Genomic DNA, 16,800 nt, shown 5'->3' on the forward strand with positions numbered 1-16,800 from the left:
CAAGGAACTAACAATTTTCAGGTGATCTCAGATTTGCTTACTCACTTTTCTGTTGGATTTGCCAGTGCCACAGTTGTTTTCTAGAAGGTAGAATTGTGTATGTTTATCTAATCTGCTGTAATCTAGCTATAGTTCAGCATCAATTACCTCGCCGTAGGTGAAAGTATTAAATGATACTGTTTAAAAACAAAAGAAATAGGCTGAAATGTTAACCATGGTTCCCTCTGAATGTCTGGATTATGGGTATCATATTTTCCTGCTTTTTATTGCTTTTCTGAGTTTGTCATCTTTTTGGAAATAAGAGATATGTACTATTTTTACAGTCAGAAGGGAAAAAATTCCATGGCCATCTGCCCAGGGAAGTTTCAGGGCTGGAGGTTTCAGAGTAAGAGGCCTGAGGCAGCTTTGCAGGGGTGGGGATATGATGGTTGGCTGGAAGGAAACTTGAGAGGTCATCCAGTCCACTCCCCTGCCTCTCAGGTCAAGTACCTGGACAAGACACAACACTGGAACTTCTTCCCCACTTCAGAAACTGCCCCCTGCCCTCCTCATCCTTCCGCTCCCAGCAGAACCCCCTAAAGAGGTTCTACTTCATGGTAAATGTCCAGATCGCTCCTGTGCTTTCAGAAGGGCTGCTAAACAGAAAATAGGGCCTGATCTTCCTGCAAAGTCTTTGCTCCCTGGTGGCTCTAGGACCTGCCTGTGGGCAGTGCCCTCTTAGATGACCCAGGCACCCAATGGGCAAGTGAAGTCAAGCTGGGCCCAGGGGTGGGGGTGCCCAGGTTGGGGAGAGAGAGAGCAGCATCACCAGGACTCAGCAAGGAGAGCTGCTGGGCCTGGGAGAGGCAGCTGCCTCCCTCGATGCTTCCTTTATCCCTCCCTTCTTTTTCTCACCAATCACATGAGGTGCTGTGCCAGGCTGCAACAGCAACGAAAACCTAAGATTTGCCTCCCTTCCCCGCCCCCTCTCCCATTCCCCCACCCCACTTCCCTGCTTCTGGGAGCCTACTACCTGGGGAGGAGGGAAGACCCAGTGGGAGCTTGATTTCCAAAAGCTGTCCCTGAGCCCTAGGGTGGGGAGGCAAATAAGAACACACATGGTGATGTGACAGGCCGGGAGGAGCACAGATGTCGCCTTGTAGGTGGGCTTGCAAGAAGAGCTCTGTGATGAGGCTTAGGTATCACTATGTATGGAGAGTTCCAGGGATGGAGGGATGGCTATGCTTTGGAGAAATACAACCACCTGTTCCTCCCACGCGCTTCTCCCTTTCTTCCCTGAATGATGCCCCTCCCCGAAGTGTCCCTGTCCTAATCCCTGGAATTTGTGGCTATGTCACCTTGCATGGCAAAAGGGGCTTTGTGATGTGATTACAGCTTTAGCGATGGGGAGATTATCCTGGATTATCTAGATGGGCCCAATGTAATGACAAGGATCCTTGTACGAGGGGATCAGGAGCCACAGACAGAGAGAAATATAAGGATGGAAGTGGAGGCCAGGGAGGAGAGAAGATGCTTGGCTGCTGGGCTTGAAGGTGGAGGAAGGGGAATGAGCCAAGGTGATCTCTGGAAGCCGACAAAGACAGGGAGTGGATTCTCCCCCAGAGCCTGGGGCGGGAGATTTTGGCCCCACAGACCCGCTTTAGACATCCAGTAAGACAATACGTTTGACTTGTTTTAAGCCACTAAATTTGTAGAAATTTGTTACAGCAGCAATAAAAAGCCAACATAGCCCTCCCGCTCCCTGCCATCCCTGTGAGGCAGTCATTGGAACGAGCTCTAGAAACAAGAAATGCCAACATTTATCTGAAATTAAACAGTGGAAAAACAAGGGAAACATATTTGTAACACATCAAGTTGACCAAGAGCTGATTTATTTAATTTACAAAGAATTTGACAAGAAAAAGACCCTAAACCAGATTTCTAAATGAGCAAAGAATGTATGAACATTAAATGTTTTAAGAAAAGAAAGGTGCATGGCTTTGGGCTGAAATGCAAAGATTCTCTCAGATGTGTTATTGGGTGAAAAAGAATAAGCTGCAGGGGGAGTTCCCCTCGTGGCACAGTGGAAACGAATCTGACTAGGAACCATGAGATTGTAGGTTCGATCCCTGGCCTGGCTCAGTGGGTTAAGGATCTAGTGTTGCTGTGAGCTATGGTGTAGGCTGCAGACGTGGCTTGGATCCTGTGTTGCTGTGGCTGCAGCATAGGCTGGCAGCTGTAGCTCCGATCAGACCTCTAGCCTGAGAACCTCCATGTGCCACAAGACAAAAAAAAAAAAAAAAAAAAAAAAAAAAAAAAAAAAAGAATAAGCTGCAGGGATATCATATGACCCTATTTGTGTAAAAAACAAAATTAAGTCAAACATATAGGATTACACTTTTTTTTTTTTTTCTAAACTGTAAGCAATCATGAGAAAATGTTAGAAAGATTGTTTTGGGGAGAGGAAGAGAAGGGAATGGCATTTAACTTTTAAAATTTCCTGCTGTTTGAACTTTCTAAATTTAAATTATTTTCCAGTTTTCTTGAGATGTAATGAACATACAACATTGTATTTGTTTAAAAATTTTTTAAAAACCCAACATTGAATTCGTTTAGGTGTGTAACATGATTTGGTATATGTATATATTATAAAATAATTAAATCAGTATAATTCATAATTTTTTAATGTCAACAAAGGCTGATTTGACCAAGGAAATTATATCTCATTTTTGGTTTGCTGCTTGGTACCTCTTTGCATTAAAAAAAAAAAAAAAAAAGTTAAACCAGCACGGTAAAAGATGCCTCACATAGGAAGAAATCTGGCAGAGACTGTCATTATATGGATATATTATATTCGTGCAAACAGGCAATATTAAGCTGTTCTGGAAGGTTTGCTACTCAGGCTTCTCCTTGGGGGACAGAGCTAAAAGAGATGTGATAAATCCCCAGGACACAGGTTTCCAAGGCTCTCATATCCAAACATGATTGTGTCAACCCGGTGCCTCTGAGGCTATGGGGGGAACAGATGGGCATTCGGGTCCCACTGTTGCCACCCCTGAGTCATTCGGCCTCTGGGCAAGTCAGGGGACTTCTCTGGGCCTCTGTCTCTTCATCTGTACAAACAGGAGGGTGAGGATGTTTGTTTTCAGGGTTCCCATGAGGCTTAAATAAGATAAGGCATGGGAGTGCCCAGTGCAGTGACAGGCCCACGCAGGAACCCAACAAATCCGAATTTTCTTTTCCTTCCTCACCTTTATTTCCCAGTCTGCTGAGGGCTGAAAGGGACCTTGATTAACAAGAGAGACGTTCGAGCCAGTCATTGTCTCTAAAAGTGCAGCAACCTCATAGAGAAAACCAAGTCGCGAAGCCACATACCTATTTCCGCATTTGTGTGTTTGCCACCAGCTTGCTGTCTCTGCCAAGTCACAGAAGGTTAATAAAGCCTGTGAGTTCTTTCCAGCCAAACAGGCACACTTTGCCTTCTCCCTGACGCCCGCTTTAGTGTCACTGCAGTGCTGAAATTCGAGGGATCATTAGCCCGCCTGCGCACCACCCGTAACCAGGATGGGGCAGAAACGACAAGCACACATTGTTCCCAGAGTCCCTGCTGTGATGTGCTAGCTTTCTGGTGAATTTGAACAAGAAATGGAGCAATTCAGCTTTTAGGTGCTCCAGGTGATAACTGGGGCCAGCAGTACTGAGCTGAGGGGAAACGCTGAGAATCTCAGAACCCGGAGATTTGAAGGGCCTTTAGGAATCCTCTGCTCTGGTGGCCACTTCCCACTAGAAGCCTCTCTGCAGCCCCCTGGCCATAGGGGGCAGCCCTCCTTGTGATGAGCATGGGGTGGGGAGGGTCAGATGCCACAGACCACACAGGTGGTTGGTCAAAGCACCTCCTATTTCCCAGGCCTTCAAGGAAGTGGAGTCTTTTTCCCAAGAAGAATTTCCATACTCTTTTTCTCTCATTCATCTGTTTCTTTGTTCTAGCCACATATTTTGGTGGAAGTCTTTAAGTACCAGGCACTGTCCTGGGCTCTGGTCAGTGCAGCAGTGACCATGGCATAGACCCTGCCATGGGGACAAAGCCCCTAGTGGGTGGAGGGGGCTGTGAGGAGGTCCTGCAGCATGAGAGATGGGCCTCAGCCAGCACAGAGACCAGTGGTCGCTATTGCTTCCTGAGCACCCCACATGAGCAGGGCAGTGGGGCTAGAAAGAAGGAGATGGAGTCCAGAGAGATTTATGGCCTGGGACTTGATTAGATTTGGGGGTATGAGGGAGGGAAGCAGTCAGAGATGACCAGGGGTCCAGCCAGTGGTGATGGTGAAAACACTAACAGGGAAGTAGATTGGGGGCTGTGGGGTAGGAGGGAGTGAGAATGATTTGGGTTTTAGACACGTGGGGTTCCAGACAGGCCCAGGGGCAGCTGAATCTATGATTTCATGGCACAGGAATGACATCTGGACTGGCTGTTGGGATTCAAAAGTCATCAACAGGGAGTTCCCATCACAGCTCAACGGTAACGAACATGGCTAGTATCCATGAGGACATGGGTTCAATCCCTGGCCTTGCTCTGTAGGTTAAGGACCCAGTAGTGCCATGAGCTGTAGTGTAGGTCAGAGATGCAGCTCGGATCTGGCGTTGCTGTGGCTGTGGCATAGGCTGGCAGCTACAGCTCCGATTTGACCCCTAGCCTGGGAACCTCCATAGGCCACAAGTGTGGCCCTAAAAAGTGGCCAAGGGAGGTGGAAGAGACAGTTTGAGAGAAAGCAGACCTAAGGTAACACTTAAAGGATGGAAGCCTCCAAATCTGAGAGGAAGGGCATGGAAAATCAGGAGGACTCATGGAGATGATGTCATGGGGTCCCGTGTCCACACTTCACTACTTGAAGGTGGTTTCCTTTGAAAAGCCATCCTTGCTCCTTTGTCTTTCATGTGCTTTGAACAAGGCAGTGGGGGTGGGGGGAGTGTTGGTCCTCAGACAGCTCTGTATCCAGCCCCCATCTCCTCCTTGATTGGTGTAAGGACAGCTGTATTGGCCTTCAGCACCAACAAGAAGCAGGAAGGCATAGAGGAAAGAGAGGCTTTGGGGAAAAGAGAAATTATTCTATGAGAAGAGAGACTCCCTCTTGGCTTGGAAAGAGTAGGGTAAGGATATGAAGTTAGGCCTCAACACAGCCATTTAGAATTGTGAGGGGAAAGCCTGGAGCTGCTAGAAGTCCTCTAAGAGAGGCCTGAGTTTGGAGACTTAAGTTGTAAATGGCAGGGCAGAGAGAGACCAGGTCCTAGATGACATTGTTTGGGTCACTAGATCAAGCGTCACCTGAAGCAAGATCTACTTCTAGGCTTTTTAGTTATACAAATCAATGACTTCCCTTTATTCTTGAAGTCATTCAGAGCAGAGTTTTTATTTGCTGGTTTTGCTGCTTGCAACAGAGTCCTAATTAATGCACAAGCTGAGGAATAGAACTCTTCGGGTCAGTGAGTGGAACATGGGATGGGAGGGGAGGTGTCAGGATTTCAGAAACTTTGACGCATTTGTGTCCCTGAATCACTATCACCTACAGAGCCACAGAGTGGATTTTCTATTTGCAATCTCTTTGCAGGTTTCCCCTTCTCTCCTGCCCTATCACTTCTCTAACAGTACAATTAACAGGATTCTAAAGTTGCTTACTCACCAAAAAAAGAGGTGTTGTTGGAAAATAGGTTGGACTCCCCCTTTGCTTACGTTGCCTGCCCAGATCCTGAAGTGTCATCCTCGTCAACTGACCCATCCTTGAGTCTTTCCCCACTCAGATCCACCCTCCACAGTAGGGCTGAGCAGGCTCTCAAAAATGCACGTCCTGGCCTAAAAAACACCAGTAGCACCCACCGCCTGCTGAAAGAAATTGCAGACCCCTTAGCCTGGCACATGTGATTCAGTACATGTTCTAGACTGTGGGTGCCTTTCCTGCTTCAGCTACCTTCACAGAAGCCCGGCACTGCACCCACTGATTGTCACCAAATTGGACACACCGTGCTCTTCCACGCTTCTGCACCTGTGTCCTCTCTCTGCCTGGAGAGATCGTTAATAACAACAGCTTGTGTTTGTTGGGCACCTTCCATGGGCCAGGCAGTGCATGACATGCTGCACATGGGCTGTCTCATTTAATGCTCACAGCTTCCCAATGAGTAGTATCCTTGTCATATCCCACTGCTCCCACCATGTCACCCCAGGCTCCACAACTCAGACAGCGGGGAAGATGCTGGAAAGGCAGACACAGTTTCTGAATTGGGGTCAATCCTGGGAGTTAGGGTATGGGCGGAGGATCTACAAAGGTTAGACAACATAGGATGGTTCAGAGGCCTGGAAAGGGTTTGAACATGAAGTGGGGAGAAGCAGGTGAGGAACTGGGGGTGGATGTGAGTGTGGGAATCTCCATCTCTGAGGACACTGGGGATCCTCTGCCCTCAAGCAAGGGTCCCAGGGAACCTAGAGAATTCACATTGGTCAGGCTCGGTCCCCTGGCCTTATGTTCTACCCTGGAAGCCACAGGTGATGGCTGTGTCTAGATTTCCTAGACCCTCAAGACTGAAAGCTCTAGGATGTCCCCGCCAAGTGTGTGTGTGTGTGTGTGTGTGTGTGTGTGTGTGTGTGTGTAGGGAACTATTCACATCTTTGTGAAGGTTGGGAGCCTGTGGGACAAGTAGGGACTTCAGTGGCCACTCCCCTCCAAGCTCTCCCCCAGAGCAGGTCCCCACCTCCCAAAAATGCCACTTTTCTTGTTGGAGAAGCTCCCCCATTTTCTCCTCCAGCTGCTTCTATCTCGTCCCCTCCAAGCCCTGCCTCTCTCAGACAATGCAGTATAATTCCTCTGAAGATGTGTTTTCACAAAACAAAAGCCAGGAAAAGGAGGGTGTCTTCTGGGTGCTTGGCAACAGCAGCCTGCAGCTCAGGCTCACCCAGCAACACAGAGGCCTCTGGGAACAGAGCTCACCAATGCCCGGCTTCCTCCGAGCTGGGGGCAATGTCTGCAGCAGGAAGAGCAAACACAGCGCATCCTCCACCATCCCCTCTGCTCTCTGCACTCACGTATTCACTTGATTAATGACCATCTCCTATGTTCACCATTTGAGCCTAAACTGTGTGAAGGCAGAATATTTTTAAGATTTTAATTTATGGAAGTATAGTTGGTTTGCAGTGTTGTACAGCAAGGGTTTTTGCATGTATTGTGTTTACTTTGGTCCTAGCACAGGATGTAGCACACAGTAGGTGCTCAGTAAGTGTGGAAGGGAGGGAGGGAGACAGGCGATGATGTAGAGCCTGAGGTTATGGGCAGGATAAGAGGCATAGTGCTTGGGATTTCCCCTTATCCCCTTCCTTTACTCAGAGCCCCACCTCCACCCCAAATTAGGCCTCTGAGCTCCCTCACCTGGAAGGGAGAGCTTGGGTTTCTTGCCTGTGGAAGACCTTGGTCGGCTGCCTTCTGCGGCTTCTTTAATGAGAAGCTGTGTGGCTGAAGGAGAAAGCACACAGGGGAGCCGAGCAGAGCCGGTGTGAATTCCAGCTTAGTGACCTCGGGCAGGTTACGTTTCCTCATCTGCAAAACAGGGAGATACTGTATTAAATGAGCCACTGGTATGTGAATGTGCCCGACTCTGGCTAGATGGCCAAGAAATGGAGTTCTTGTTACTTACAAGGCATTTTGAACTTCACTCCTTCAACTCATTCTAATGAGCGCCTACAGCCCCTCCCCTCACAGAGCTTACTTTCAGAAAGTTTTACCTGTCTCTTACTTTCCACTGGGCAATTATGGGACACTTACCATGCTAAGGGTCAGGGATCTGGGGATGAAAAAAGACGGAGGCCCATCCCCTGAAGGGATCACATCTCCCCTCAAGACATTCTGGCCCCTGGTTTTTCCTTCTCCTCTATTATTACTCCAGTGTCTCCTGGGCTCAGTGCATTGTCTAGAAGGGGAGAGAGTCCAGTCCACTGCCAGGCATCCTGAGCCTGGGAGCACCTGCTGCCTTCTGCCTCCTCACTAAGAGGCATACCATAGATGCTCACCACTTACTAGGGAACATCTATGGGGCAGGGGTCAAACTCTTCGCCAGGAATCCTCTCCCCTGCTGTGAAAACTCCAGATCTTCACTTCCGGCTTCTCTCTGTGTCCCTCTTTTGTATTTCAGTTTCTCCCAGCTGAGAGAAGATGAAGGGAAGTGCAGCCTCACTGAGGAGGCCTCTTTCTTGAAGGGCTTCCCAGGCCCAGAGAGGAGAAAGCCATTTGGTACCACACAGGTATTAGTGCTGGGCCTCCCCCCTCCCTCTCCCCACCTTACCCCGCCCCACCTCTCCACCCCTCCTTTGGGATATTTAAAGCTCAAAAAAGGAGCATAGAGATCTGACAAGAGACTTGTATAAAGAATATATAGGAGTTCCCATTGTGGCTCAGTGGTTAATGAACCTGACTAGCATCCATGAGGATGTAGGTTCGATCCCTGGCTTTACTCAGTGGGTTAAAGATCTGGCATTGCTGTGGCTGTGGTGTAGGTTGGCGGCTACAGCACCAATTAGATTCCTAGCCTGGGAACCTCCACATGCCACGAGTGCATCCCAAAAAAAAGACAAAAAAAAAAAAAAAACCCAAAGAATATATAAAGAGCACCTACAATTTAATAAGGCAAAAACCCTGGTAAATATATAGACAAAAAGCTTAAAGTAGCTACTTCACAAAGGAGGATGTCCAAATGGTTAATAAGATTGAAAAGACACTGAACCTAATTAGCCATCGGGGGATTCCCATTAGAACTACACCCGAATGGCTAAAATTACAAAGACTGACAATGTTAAGTGTTGGCAAGGCTGTGGAGCAACTAGAACTCTCATATGCTGCTGGTGAAAGGGTAAATTGGTACAGCCTCTTTGGAAAACAGTTCAGGAGTGTCACTAAAGATGGACATCATCATAGCTACCTCAGAAATCCTGAGTCCAGCTATGTATCTAACACAAATTTTTTTGGAAAGCAAAAAAGGATATGCAACAATGTTTACTGTAGAGCTGTTTGTAGTAATCACAAACTTGAAACTACCCAAACTATCCTCAGTAGTGAATGGCTAAATGAAATATAATGATTGAGACAACGGACATGTGTGCAGCAGTGAGAATGCATGAACGCCTCTTACCTGCATAACAACAAACATGACTCTCACAGCAACAAACTGAGTGAAAGAAGCCAGACACATTAGAGTACACACTGTGTGATTCTCTTAATGTTCACAACAAGCAGGCCTTAAGCCTGTGGTGTTAGAAGTCAGGACAGTAGCACCGTTGGAGAAGGAGCAGGATGCAAAGGGAGTCTGGGGTGCTGGTCAAATTTGTTTCCTGATCTGGGGTGACATTTTAAGCTATGTTCACTTTGCAAAGATTTGAGTTGGACATGATTCATCAAGGTTTGCACCTTTCTACAAAAAAGGGGGGGTGGTATTTGAAAAAGAGGTGGGGGGAGGGGAAGTATGGAAAGACAATGTTCTACCCAAAGGAGTGAGCAGTGGGCTCTGAGATGGAGTCGAGTGGGGATGGTGAGCAGAGCGTCCCCTGGGGAGGCCCCTGGGATCCACAGCAGTGGGAAGGAGGGGGAGGAGAGGGGTGGGGCAGAGGGAGAGGTCGGGCGAGGTTGAGCCCAGAAGGCTTTGGCCAACCCCTCAGCTAGAGCTAGATCAGCCCCTCAGTATCGTGCTGACCTGGGCTGTGGAGGCCAGACCCTTATACTCCGGCCTCAGTCAGGTGCCAGATGTGGGCCTCAGGGGCAGGGAGGGATCTTGGGCACGACTTCCCTCTGCAGTTGAGGCTGTCCTGGGGCTGATCGCTGTTCCTGCCACAAGCCTGGTCCTCATGGAAGGGGCATCTGAGCAGCCTCCACAGGCAGCCCGCCACCTAGGTATAAAAGAAAGATCTTTGGGCCTAGAAAATTTCCCGAGGCTCTTCAGTTCCAGCAAGCCTAGTCTGGTTGAATCCTGGGGGTGTTGCTCACTTACAGGACCCGCCTGGCACTGTGCCGGGGTAGGCTTCCCACACAACAGGAGGCCTGGACGCACCACAGAGGCTCTGTGGTTCCCCCCTCGCACCTCAGAACCATCCTCTCCTTGGCCTGGATGCCCTCAAGCTGGACTTGGAGAAATCTGCTTGCCCTTTAAGACTCAGGAGTCACCTCTTCCAAGAAGCTCTCTGGGATCCCACCCTTTTCCTAGGAAGAGTCGGCCCTTGCCCTTCTGAGCCCCCTCCAAACACCTTGCACCCTGCCTGTCATCAACTTTGGAGGTGGTGGAAGCCCTGTGAGCTACAGAGGTGACTTACCCATGGCTGGCTGTTCAGCAATGACAATAGTTTTGATGGCTGCATTGCCAGTTCCTCTGATGGGCTTGGCACTTGCCACGCACTCGCATGTCAGCATTTACTTCATCAAAACTACCCTTGGGAGTAAGAGTAGCTGCCTTATAAAACAGAGGCAACCGTGCCCACAGTCACATATGACTAAATATCAGAGTTAGCACACAGACAGGAGTCAGTGGGAAGCCTTGGAGGCCTCTGGAAATGGTGGTTGGGGAAGAAGAAGGGAAGGGAAGAGAGGAGGAAAGAAGAGGAGAGACAGGAAGGGAGGGAGGGGGCCCTCCGTCCTTGCCCCTGGGGACAGCCCCCTTGGCTGCTGGCTTCACACCCACAAAGGGACTCCCCACGCTGTGGAGTCCCCACCCCTTCTCCAAGCCCTTCCCAGAAACCCCTCAGCCCTGGGATCCTGGCCTGGGGAAAATGCAGTTGTCAAGTCAAAGCCTGTCTGTGGTGGAGGTCGCCGGGCCAGGGCTAGAGCCAGAGCGACGTGGGGGTGAGTTCACAGTTTTAATCCTGATGTTTCCTCTCTTTCCATCCGTCCCCAGTTGCTCCCTTTGAAGAACTGCCTCAGGGTTCATGTTGCAGCATCAAACAGGGATGGAAGATGCAGCTCGTGTTAGCAGTGGGAGTCTCTAAAGCAGCTTAAGTCCCTAGGGGTGCCTGGCACACAGAATCCTACACTGAGCCCCCGAGCTCAACAAGGGGCGGGGGCCTCACAGCAAGAAGGGGAGCAGCAGGCGGACACACAGGCCACAGACACAGACACAAGTGCACACAGCTGTTCACACGCACGGGGGGATACAAGGCCCCCACTTTGCATCCAGACAGCAGCCTCAAGCACATGTATGCACAGGCACGCATATGACTTATGTGTAGATACACACCCGCACTAGAGACACACCCACATGTGTTTTTTGATTCTGTCCCCCTCACTGCCTACCCAGGTCAGTGCTGGGCTCCCAGAAGAGACACTGCAAATTTGCTCTTGGATTGATCAACTATGTGGCTTCTGAAGGCTTATTTCCAGTCTGAGGATTCTGAGCTGAGGGATGCTCTTCCTCCCTGCTGGCTTCCCCTGAGCCCGGAAGCCGAGAGCTATACAGAAGTATGTTCCTCCTTCCATCTCCCCAAGCTGCACAGCTGTTCTGTTGGCAGTTCTGTGAATTGAGCTGAGTCGGGACACGGGGGACAGGAACAGCTGGGCCTTTCTGCTCCAAAAGGCAGAGTCATTGCAGCCAGCCCCACGGCAGCTGCAGGCACCCCTCCCCCAGGATGCTGCACATGTGGCTGGGTTCCCATAGCAACCTCTGTGGGGACCTGCTCTCCCTACTTCACCACAGCTCCTCCTGGACTTGTGTGAGAGGTTAGGAAGAGGAGGGGCCAGGAAAGTGATAGCATTTCCACATGCAGACACTTTGAGTCTTTTAAGCCTCTCAATAACCCCAAGAGGAACATGCTATTATTGTCCTCATTTTAGTGACAAGGAAGTTGAGGTCCAAGTTCACCCCACCAACCAAAACAAGAGAACTGGTCTGCAGAATGTATCATATATCATTCAGCATGGGTCAGCACCAGTCAAGATTGCAGCTGCAGAAACTTGTAAACAGGAAAAAATGTACTAAGGGACTGTGGTGCGGCACCAGAAAGAAAAGAAAAGTGAGACACGCCATAGGAAAGAGCAATAAGCAGGGCAACTTCAAGGGACCGGAATGAACAAGCAATCATTTCATCAGAATAAATAAACTTTGGGAGTTTCTTGGTGGCTCAGTGGCATAGGGATCCAGCGATGTCACTGCTGTGATGCGGGTTTGATCCCTAGCCTGAGAATTTCCACATGCTGCAGGTGTAGAAAAAAAAGAATGAAAAGACTTCTGTTTTTAAATCTTTTTTTGTCTCTCCATTTAAGACTTAGGTTCTAAAGGGCCTGGGTCTAGCGCCACCTGTTGGCTGGGAGGGGCAGAGGCTGTGATTGACAGGCCTATGAGGCTTATATGCCTGTGGTGAGTGCAGGGGGAGTGGGTAGGGAGAGTCCCCCCAAAAAACTTGGGATGCTGTTTCCAGAAGAAGGGGGAATAAAAGCCAGGGAGGTCAAAACCCAAATTCACCTGACTGTCATGATGGGGCACAAGGTGTTATCCACCCTGTTAACTGAATTTACACACACACACACACACACACACACACACACACACACTTTAGTCCTGGTTGGTAGAAAGAGCCCTAATAACCTTCTAATATTCTACATGATTTCCTTATGATGTTTTTATGTTTGTTGTTTACCACCTGCCTCTCCTGTTCCCTCTAGAATGTAAGACCCAGGAGGGCAGCAAATTGCTCCTGTTTGTTCACTGCAGCATCCTGAGTGCCTGGCACATGGTAGGTGCTCAAAAATGCCGAATGAGTGCAGAAGTACCAAGCACTCTAATTGCTCTTGGGGTGCAGTGGTGAACTGACAGCAGGATTTCTGACCCCACAGAGCTTTCATCTAGTAAGACAGTAATAGCCACACAAATATATAACCAAAGGACAAAACTAAAAAAATGAAAAATCCTGCTCTATGCTTTGACAGAAACAAGTGCTTAAAAAAAGAAGGTTGGAAATTACTGAAGATATGGCAGTCACAGAAGGACAGAAAGCCCCTCTCAAGCACGGTTTAAACAAAGGCCTGAAGGTGAAAGGGGGCTGACCGTGAAAAGCATGAAGGCAGATTCTTCCAAGCAGAAGAAAGAGTGTGTGCAAAGGTCCTGAGTAGGCAAGAGTTTGGTACGTTTGGGGAACTGGCATGAGAAGAGCAGCATGACTGGACCTTAGTAAGCAAGGGCTCGGGGGGTCCAGTTTGATGATGGGGTATGTGCCAGGCACACAGAAGACAGGACATGGAGTTTAGATTGCATTCTGGGTAATCAGTGCTTGGCCCCATCTATGATTCGAGCTGATTACTCTGGCTGCAGGTGAAGAACACACTAAATCGGGAAGCAGGGGATGCTCCAGGAGGCGATGCAGTGGTCCAGACTGGGGCTGAACACAGGTGGCCAAAGCCAGAGGATGAGGGGGACACCTTCAGGCCACCACTTGGTTAAAAATCAGGTACTATAGTCAGGATCGATGTCACCTTCTGGAGCCCATGAAGGTACCCCCACCCCAGGTCACCCCTAGTCTGTAGGTGATAGATGGTTCCACGGACAATCCGGCTGCACCCCGTGCCTAAGTGACAGGTGACGGATGGGGTTGGAACTGAGCGTTCTGAGCCATGTGGCCAGCATGCATCTCTGAGGAGGACTTTGGAGCCAGGAGTTAATTTAAGGAAAGGAGTGGGGGAGCTCAAAAGCACTTCCTCCACTGCTCAATTAGTGAAGAGGGCTGTAGGGAGCTGGAGTTTTCAAGATCCCCTTAATCATCTGCCTGCCTGGCGGTGTGCAGAGTGTGGTGGGTATAATCGCACCTACCCATTAACACATGCAATTAAGGCTCTGAGGCCTCCAGCACCCCCCCTCCAATTAAACGACAGATGAGGGGCCCATGCGGGTGGCCTCTGAGATGAATCACTTGAAGCTGAAAACTTGGAGGCTGGAAGTCTGGACAGAGAGGTGATTAAAGTTGATAAAATCATGATGGGAAAGGAGAGGTTCTTGCCCACTCCCAGTCTGCTCCAGGTTCGGGCCCTCCCTGCAGTTGGATAGATAGACTTTAAGACAAATTAGAAGTTCAGCTTCACCTATAGGAGAATCAATATTTAGAACCCACCAACCACCACCACCTGTAGCAGGCTGCTTCCTTTTTGCTAAAGACACACCTGCACAGTGTCTCGGATCAGGCGAATTCCTGGATAATTAATTTTGTGAGAAAGGAGGCTGTCTGGTGGATTGGCGCGGGGCATTCTGCTATCCTGCGAAGGGATGGGGTGGAGAGAGGGAACTTCCTTTCCCGGGCATCTCCCATATGCCAGACCTTGTGCTCCCTTCCTGCCCTGTAGGCCATCTCCTTTCATTTTATCCAAATCCTCCCTCCTTTCCTCGGAGAAAGACCATGTTTTCTTTGCTACAGAGGATGGAACAGAAGCTTGGGGAGTTCAAGTGCTTTGTCCAAGATCATAGGACTGGACACATAGATGGTGGAACTGGGATTTGAACCCTGGCCTGACTTCCAAGTCTCTGTTCCCTCTGCTCTGCGAGGCCCCTTTGAAATCGTGGTTGCCAAGATCTTGTCCCTGTGTCCCTGATGCCCCATGGGGTGGACTCAGGAGGACATTCCAGATGTTATTCCCTACTCCCCTCCTCCCTCCTCCCCTCAGTGAATCTCTGAGCCTCTGTGGTTCCTGATGCGGCCTGAGGAAGGACTTGACAGGTGGTGAGTCCTGAGGTGCTGAGCACCACGCTCATCTCAAGCAGGAAAAAAAAAGAAAAGAAAATGGAAAAAGAAACTCCCCTACCTGAACCGCCTCTCCTTCTCTGTGTGTCTCACCAATTACACCTGCAACGAGTCATTCATTATCCATTTGCTGATGGCCATTTTCATTTAGCATCTCTACCGAAGCTCTGGGCGGGAGGTCGTAATTGAAAAGCTCCACATTTGAGTTTGCACAGGGGCAGCTCTGCTCCATTTGACTGTCCTGAGGTGCAGGTACCCCCTGCAGGGGACCAAATCCAGTCCATGTCTGCCCAGGGACCCAGCCATCCCAGGCGAGTGCTGCCTTAGCTCTGCTTCTGCTCAGGGGAGCTCAGATGGTGAGTCATATGTTCCCTCATCCCTGACTCCCCTCTTATTTCCCCGGGAGCTTTGCTTTAGTTTTTGATTTGGTCTGGGTTTTCTTTGTGTCTTTGGCGAGGAGCTGGTTCTAGAGAGCGACCAAAGTCACGAGGTTGAAATCGTCACTAGGTTGTGTCAACAGAGAAGCCACTTGCCAATCACCCTTCCTCTGAGACCTTCCTGAATGAACACAAGACACCTGCTGCTTTCTGTAGCCTCGAGTCTTCTTGAGTTTAGGACTCTCCCAGGTCTGCCTCATTCATTTCTGATCCAGAGAAGCGCTGATAAGGTGCTCTTCAGAAAGGAGCAGGGCGACCAGCTGCAGCTTGGCCCAGGTGAGCAGTCCGCTGCGGGCTTCAGCAGCAACCAGGCATGCGCTGAGCTGCCAGAGGGCGGCCTCCTGCAGCCCCCGCCACCCCAGGACATTGCTGCGCGCTTAGCCTGGCAACACAGCCTTCTCTCCAATGCTCCCTTAACCTTCTCAAACATTTACCACGTGTCCACCATGAGTCTGGCTGAGTTTCAGGGGCTGAGGACCAAGGGATAAATAAGCCAGTTACTTGTTCAGTTGGAGAGACGCTCAGGTAAGGAGCACATAATAAGTAGCATCTAAGAGCTTTTCAGTAGAAGCTGGGTGGGGGTGGAGGTAGGTGGAGGTGGGGGGGGTGGTCAAGGTTCCCTGTGGGACGCGGAGGAAGGGATAATTGATTCCGTTGGGGTGGGCTGGCGAATGCACTCTGTCTGACTGGGCTGGAGTAGCACAGGCTTTCCAAGAAGAGGGAAAGCCTGAGCCAAGGCAAGAATGGCACAAAAGATGTGGCATGTTGGTGCCATCTGGACCCTGCTGCCTCCAAGGCCCCTCAGTCTTCAGGGTTTCATAGCGTCAGCCCCAAAGTGGAGGAATGGCACAGATCTCTTAGAGGGCAACCCCATGGCCAGGTCAGGGGGAGCTCTGAAGGGCACCTGCTTCCTCCTCTTCTCCAGAAGTTGGAGTGGAGGTGAGGAGGCCGCAGACACCTGCTCCAGGGCCAGACTCCACATTCAGGGGGAGCCCTCAGTCCCCACACCTCCAGTAGGAATAGCCTAGCTAAGATTTCTCTAAGCCAGAGCGAGCACACAAGAGTGTTCGAACACACACACACACAGAGCTGCAGGCCTGGCTCCCCTGATCCTCATCCTCTTAGTGCTCACCCTCCTCCCCTTCCACGAGCAGCAGCTTCCCCTTCACACCAAGCTGAGCATCACCAAGCACCCGATGCCAGACAGATGGCGGGAAAGAGCGTTTGCTCGGAGGGGGGATGGGCCGCAAGGTCACTGCTGACAGTGAGGGCCCAGCTGCAGGGCTGGGGAATAACAAATGGTCTCCCCCCCCATCCTGGTGGCTCTGCTGGGCCCTTTTGCCGACCACCTGTGTTCAGCTGAGATGCGCTTCAGCTTGGAGCCGGGAAGCAGAATCCACACAAGGTTTAGTCTCCCCCACACCCACCCTCACTGTTTCCTTCTCTTTCCTCTTTCTTAAATTGGAGCCTTAGTCATGCTTCCCTCTCCCCTGTACTCTGTCTTCTCTTTCTTTTGCTGGTGGTGGGGGAAGTTGGGGAATGGGAAATGGTCTGAAGGCCTGGGGAGTGACAAAGAAAAACCCCGCAGTCCTGATACTCAGAAAACAGCCGGAGGCTCACAGCTAAGCCAAGCTGTGCTCCTGTTGGGTA

The 16,800-nt window shown here is 50.1% G+C and overlaps 1 long non-coding RNA gene across 3 annotated transcripts in view; it reads left to right on the forward strand.

Moving 5' to 3' along the window:
- The window catches only part of LOC102161781, a 45,264-nt gene continuing 40,003 nt past the window's right edge, over positions 11,540-16,800 (forward strand). For all 3 annotated transcript variants that reach the window (XR_002346378.1, XR_002346379.1, XR_002346374.1), the window contains exons 1-2: positions 11,540-15,069; positions 15,174-15,675. This is a non-coding gene — a long non-coding RNA (uncharacterized LOC102161781). The remainder of the gene's footprint in view (positions 15,070-15,173; positions 15,676-16,800) is intronic.

This window comes from Sus scrofa, chromosome 1 (genome assembly GCF_000003025.6).
Source record: "Sus scrofa isolate TJ Tabasco breed Duroc chromosome 1, Sscrofa11.1, whole genome shotgun sequence".
Taxonomy (NCBI): Eukaryota; Metazoa; Chordata; class Mammalia; order Artiodactyla; family Suidae; genus Sus; species Sus scrofa.